Source organism: Silurus aristotelis, assembly GCF_946808225.1.
Source record: "Silurus aristotelis genome assembly, chromosome: 16".
In the NCBI taxonomy this organism is placed as follows: Eukaryota; Metazoa; Chordata; class Actinopteri; order Siluriformes; family Siluridae; genus Silurus; species Silurus aristotelis.
In genome coordinates, this window is record NC_139589.1 from 13898062 (window position 1) to 13904000 (window position 5939).

The 5939-nt window shown below is 40.1% G+C and overlaps 1 pseudogene across 1 annotated transcript; it reads right to left on the reverse strand.

The window, feature by feature from the left end:
* Window positions 1-1839: 1839 nt before the first annotated feature.
* LOC310739464 (putative nuclease HARBI1) lies at window positions 1840-2809 on the reverse strand (annotated as a pseudogene). The gene has a single exon. The product of its transcript is annotated as a putative nuclease HARBI1 (transcript).
* Between the last annotated feature and the right edge of the window lie 3130 nt (window positions 2810-5939).

Sequence of the window (5939 nt, forward strand, 5' to 3'; positions counted from 1 at the left end):
ATGTTAAAGCAGTAATAACTGCCAAACATCAGGCAGATGGCAGAGGTGAAGGTTGTGATACACTCAACATGAATGTCTCAGCAGCGAAGCAGAAGGAACCTGGGAATACATTTTTTTTTTTTTTTTTTTTTATAAAAAAAAATTTATTGTTAATAACAGGGGCTTCAATGTCAGTTATATATAATGCAGATACTTAAAACGAATTGGAGAATGGACCCTGTCAATATTGGTAGTAAACAAATAAAAAAATGGATTGATAAAGTAATTAATGTGCCAAATAAAAATATTACATAAAAAGGAAAGTAATTATTAAAAAATAAGATTAGAAATAAAAGGGAAAATTAAATAATAGTGCTAATTTTAAATTAAAAATTTGAAATTTGAAAATGATAAATATTGATCTATATCAGTGTATAATAAAATAAGTTGGTAAAGTTTCTTTTTTGGATGCTATATTTGGCACAATAATTAATCAAGCCATGTATTTAGTTTTTTTTTTTTTTATTACCAATTAAGGCAGGATCCATCTTCCATAGTTACATCCATCATAGGATGAATCATCTTACTGGCTGATCTTCTGAGGATGTGTTAGCCAGTGTTTCAGTACGTAAGCTAGCGAATGTGTGCGAGAATGAATAAATAACTGAATGTCTTCTTGGGAGCAACCACTGGACTGACCTCTTTCAGTCTGAAGCTTGAGAAGAGCATTCTGGACTCGTTTGCTTTTTTGTGCATCAACATATCTCAGGAACTTTAACAGACGTGCCCCTTTTTTGTCTACATTGGCAAGGAAGGTTTCCATCAGATTCACACCAGTCAGCTCTTGGAAATGTGCTGGCATACCAACTTCATTGAAGAGAGAGGGTCATTCCTGGCATAGTTTCTGGATGCTTGCCCCTTTGTTGATGTCTTTACGCTGGGTGTAATAGGTGCACTTGACTAGTTCTTTCACAACATCTGTACTGTAGTTCTTCTTAAACATCTTCATTTCTTCTTTTTTTTCAAGCTGACTCTCCACAGTCTCTGAGAGTGGCAAATGCTTTCGCTCCCAGCTAATACATCCATAGGTGTCTTGAACACTTGCTTTTTGTTCGGTAGGTATTTCGTCTGTGTCATCATCTGATGCTGCTTTGCGCTTTATAACCTTTGGTGTGTCGGGTCGCTTGACATTTTCAACTCTTGCCTGAAGCTGCTTCACCAGAGAATGATAGCCTGGTCCAATAACGTCACCATCCATCACATCTTGCAGAGACTTTGGATACCTGGCCATCATCACATGTTATGTAATGGTTGGATTCTGGGAAATCTTCATCATTTCAGAGACCATGATCCTTACCATTTCTCTTCGTTGTCTTGCACTAGGTCTTTTCTGTCTTTCCAAGTTCTGTATTAACTCCTCAGGGAGCCTCTGCCATGGTATTTGAAATCGCTCTAAGCAGTTTGGAATTAATGGTGTACAGATTCCTGAAGATGATGTAGAGGTAGATGATGCTGGTGAAGAAGAAATTGAGGGTGCAGAGGGAAAGACAACAACTGGAGATGAATGCACAAATTTTGGTGTTGAAGTTAAGGTAAGCTGATCGGATTCTGGTTATTGGATTGGATCAAATCTTGAAAATGGGTTGTTCAAAAGGGAAAGAAGGAATCTGAAATCGGATTAGATCACAGAATCCAATCCTAGTTTAAATCTGGATCAAACATTCAGTTTGTGTTGTTCAAAACTTGTCAGTAGGATTTGGATAACTTTGATCCAAAAAAACAGGATTATCCTGATCCCAACAGGGGGTAGGATTTCAAGGTGGATTCCAGGAGGAAAATGTAATAAAACTTTAAATTTGGTCAAATGATACATTTGTTACATTTGATCAGTCCCTTATTCTGACAGAATGCCAGAGGTTGGTCTGGTTCTTCAACAGGCTCAGGTGCATCATAAACATCACAGAGAGGAACATTGCGCCTGGTACCGATGTTGTGCAGGACGACACACGCTAGTATTATGTTGCATGCCCTCTGTGGTTCCACTCGCAAGTAGTTAAGGCATGCAAAGGGTCTTTTCAGAACTCTATTTAAACGTTCAATTGCACATCTTGTTTTGCAATGAGCAGTGTTGAAGCGTGCCTGCGCCGGTGTGGTTGCTGCAAGAAAAGGAGTCATCAGCCATGGTAGAAGTGGATAGGCATTGTCTCCTAATATTATTCCATCCGGTCGGTTGGTTTGAAACTCTCTGTATAAAGCACTCTCTCTCAAGATACGTGCATCATGAACAGACCCAGGCCACATCACGACACAGTTTGTAATGATGAGGTCAGCGTCACCCACAAGTTGGATTTTGATGCTGCGCCTCCCCTTTCGGTTGATGTACTCCCAATCCCTCTCATGAGGTGCTTAGATATGAACATGAGTGCAGTCAATAACCCCAATACTATTGGGCATGTTCCCCAAAAGAAAAAACTTGTGCTTTGCCTGGGCAATCTGGACATCCTTTGGAAGTGAAACAAACTGATTGACCAGGCTGGCCAATGCAATTGACACAGCTTTTACTACATCACCAACTACTTTGTAGAAAGTGCCAGATGCATAGAAGTGCAGACTAATGAGGAACTGTTCCTCCACAGACAGACTGTGACTCCTTCGGGTTCTCCGTTGAAGTTCTGGCCTGACAAGGTCTGCAATGTACTTAATATCAGCATTCCCAAAGCAAAAGCGAGCATACAGTTCTTCAGTGGTGTATTGCTCCAGTGGTTGTGCACCATCAACATACACCCTTTGACGGTATCCTCTTCCAACAGCGATGGACAATACCTGCCATGTCAGTGCCTCACTCTGAGTCCTCTAAGAAAAGCTGAATATAAGGTGGCTGTCAAATACCCACACACCAATTGGCTGATGGGCTGTGGCTTGTATTCAATTAAATCAATCATGCTCAAGGCCTCTAAATACTATGTTCACTGCAACAGATGAGGTGGAACCATGGACTCAAAAGGACCTAATTTCACTGTTGCAGAAACCCATGTACTGCTGGAGGGTGTTAAGTGCCATTATGCCTCAATAGTAGAAAGTTTTGTTATGGGTGGAATGGTGACTAACAAAAGGAAGAAAGACATTTGGGTTGAAATCACCCAGAATGTGAATGCAATGGGGTCTGGCCAGAAGAGGACCTTGGAGCAAGTGAAATTTAGATGGAAGAAACTGAGGGCCAGAGCAACAAAACCCGAACAGGCAACAAACCATTTAAGAAGGGTGAATAAACAGATGTGGTTCTGAACATTATTGGAGGTGAGAACTCTAAAGCTCTGTACTGGATTCAAAGTGTTATAGGGGATGGTGAGCCTACGATTTTAGAGGAAAGTGAGCCAGTTCCTCCTAATGCAAAGGAAACATTCATTCTGGATCTCAGCCCTATTATTATTATTACCTGGATCCTAATTGGTAGAGCCAGCAGTCACAGGAGCTCATAAAAGAGGCTTGAAGCGTCCTTTGCTGAATAATAATGATGATGCCTATGAATTACTTTTAAAACGAGAGACTGAAAGAGTAGAAGCACAGATACTCCTGGCAGAGGAACAAATCAAGCTGACCAAACTGCAGCAAACCAAAGCAAAACTTCAGATCCGCCCCCTAAAAGCAGAGCTTGGAAATGCTGGTCTCTCCTCCTCAGATGAAACAGAACCCTGAACGTTCTTTATTTTGTTGACTATTGGACATTTAGCCAATTAAATTTTTTAAGACGTTTTCAAAATATCCACAATGTATTTGTTTTTTATTTTTTGTGACTCAGATGAGGGGTCATAAAATAAATTATAAATGGAAGAGGATGTTTGTTATTTTTGTGTTTTGTCTTAAAATAAAAAACTTTTACAGTGACCCCATGTTGGCTCTTCTACCTGTTCTTTACATAGCTGGTGGCCCACATTGTGATATGTTGTCTAGGGGTTTACAAAACCCACAGTTCGGTTCGTATCACGGTTTTAGGGTTACGGTTTTTGGTTCTGTACGGTTCTTGTTTTTATTTTTTATTTTCTCAACACTCTAGAAATTTCCTTCAGCATTTGATATATAGCTTATTAGCTTAATTATCCACAATTTAGGATACAGTATTAACATTTTTGTAATGTAATCATGCACTAACTGAATTTGACTTGACTTTAAGCACATTATTGGGACCATCTCTGAGTAAAAGCTAGGTGAGATTTTGATACAGCAAGAGAGAAGACATTGATGATGACATGCTTTTCGTTTATTTGGCAAAAAAAAAAGGAGAATGTGTATTATCTCTACAGGAACTTGTGCCTTTTTAGCACACAAAGACTGAAATTAACTTGCATTTATCAAACTGCCAACTTCAGTGTAGCTCTTACAAAAATAATAAAAAAATTAAAGAAAAAGAGAGGAACTCTTACAAGCTCTGTCTTTTAAACAAGTCAAAATATTTTAAACATAAATATATAATATAATGTAATAACATAATATAATGAGGCTATAACAATAGCAAAGGCCATCATCATAAAGTCAAGCATAAGTTTAACCATCTTAACACAAAAACAGTTTGCAGTAAACAATGCTTCTATTCCCTGAGAGTAGGGAAACATTTCTTTCACTTGAAATTAAAGTGCAGTATTTGGGATACTTGGTTTAGTGAAATTGCACTCTTGGCTGCAAGGTTAACTGTGTGTGCGAAGCACCCGATCTGTGGCCCAAGTCCCACTGCTAAATCGATAGAATTCACTATATTTTTAGCATTATCTGTAGTAACAGGAATTATGCTATTTACCCACTCCAGTTTCCATTCCGCCACCGCGTCTGTCAGCATTTCAGAGAGATGCTCACTGGTATGACTATCATAAATGGGGCGTGTTTGCAAAACGCAGCTTCTCATTTCCCACTCCGAAGTAATATAGTGAGCGGTCATCATGAGGAAACTTTCGTGGCCCTGGAGGTCCATCCATCTGTAGTGAGAGCTACGTGGGCTGTGTCGGACAATTCTTTTTTAATTTCTGCTCGTGTATATATACAGTTTTCAAATGACAGTGGTGCCGAAGTGTCGGCGAGAGGAAATATTAAACCGCGGCTCGAGTACATTCATCAGCTGACGAAATCCTTCACACTCAATCACGCTGCACGGTTCCATATCTTTTGCTATAAACATCCCCAATGCTTTAGTTATGGCTATTGCCCTGTCCGACTTATCACTGAGAGGTTGCTTAAATGCTGCGGACAGTAGAAGTTGTTTCCTAACCGGCTCTCTACTGTTTGTGCTTATCGACACATTGGCGTGATGTCTTCTCAAATGAACTGTCATATTAGAAGTGTTGCCATTAGCCTATTGAATGCATTTTGCACAATGATTGCACACAGTCCCAGTTTTATCTACCGTTTGATTTCCGTTGTCATCGTAAGTAACATGAAATCCAAAATGTTCCCACACCGGATTTGAACGACGCGGGCGCATCCGCTAACTCCGGGCAGCCTTCATTATCTCCTCCACTTGCCATTTCTGTAGCACTCCTTACTCAACTTTTACTGTCTATATGTATGTTCACGTGAAACTGTCTGAGGCGAAACTGAGCACGGGGCTACATTGCGCATGCGTCGAACCGTGCGACGCACACACGAACCGAACCGAGACAAGCAAACCGAACGGTTCGGGTGTTTTTTCATGTACCGTGCCCCCCTAACTCATAAAAATTCATATTCTAACCTTAACACCATGTTAACAAGTGTGCCATTGGGTGGTGTGGTGACATTGTTCTATACTCACTATTTTGGGTCCAGGCAGAAACCAGTCTTCGGGCTTGTATGGGCTTTAACACTGGCAGCAAACAGTTTTCTGTGATGTCCTTTAAATCATCTGTGGTTGCCGCACCAAGTGTTTTCAAAGTATCTTCAACAGACTTAACAAGTTGATCAGGAAGGTCCGGAAGCACTCCTGCTATCACATC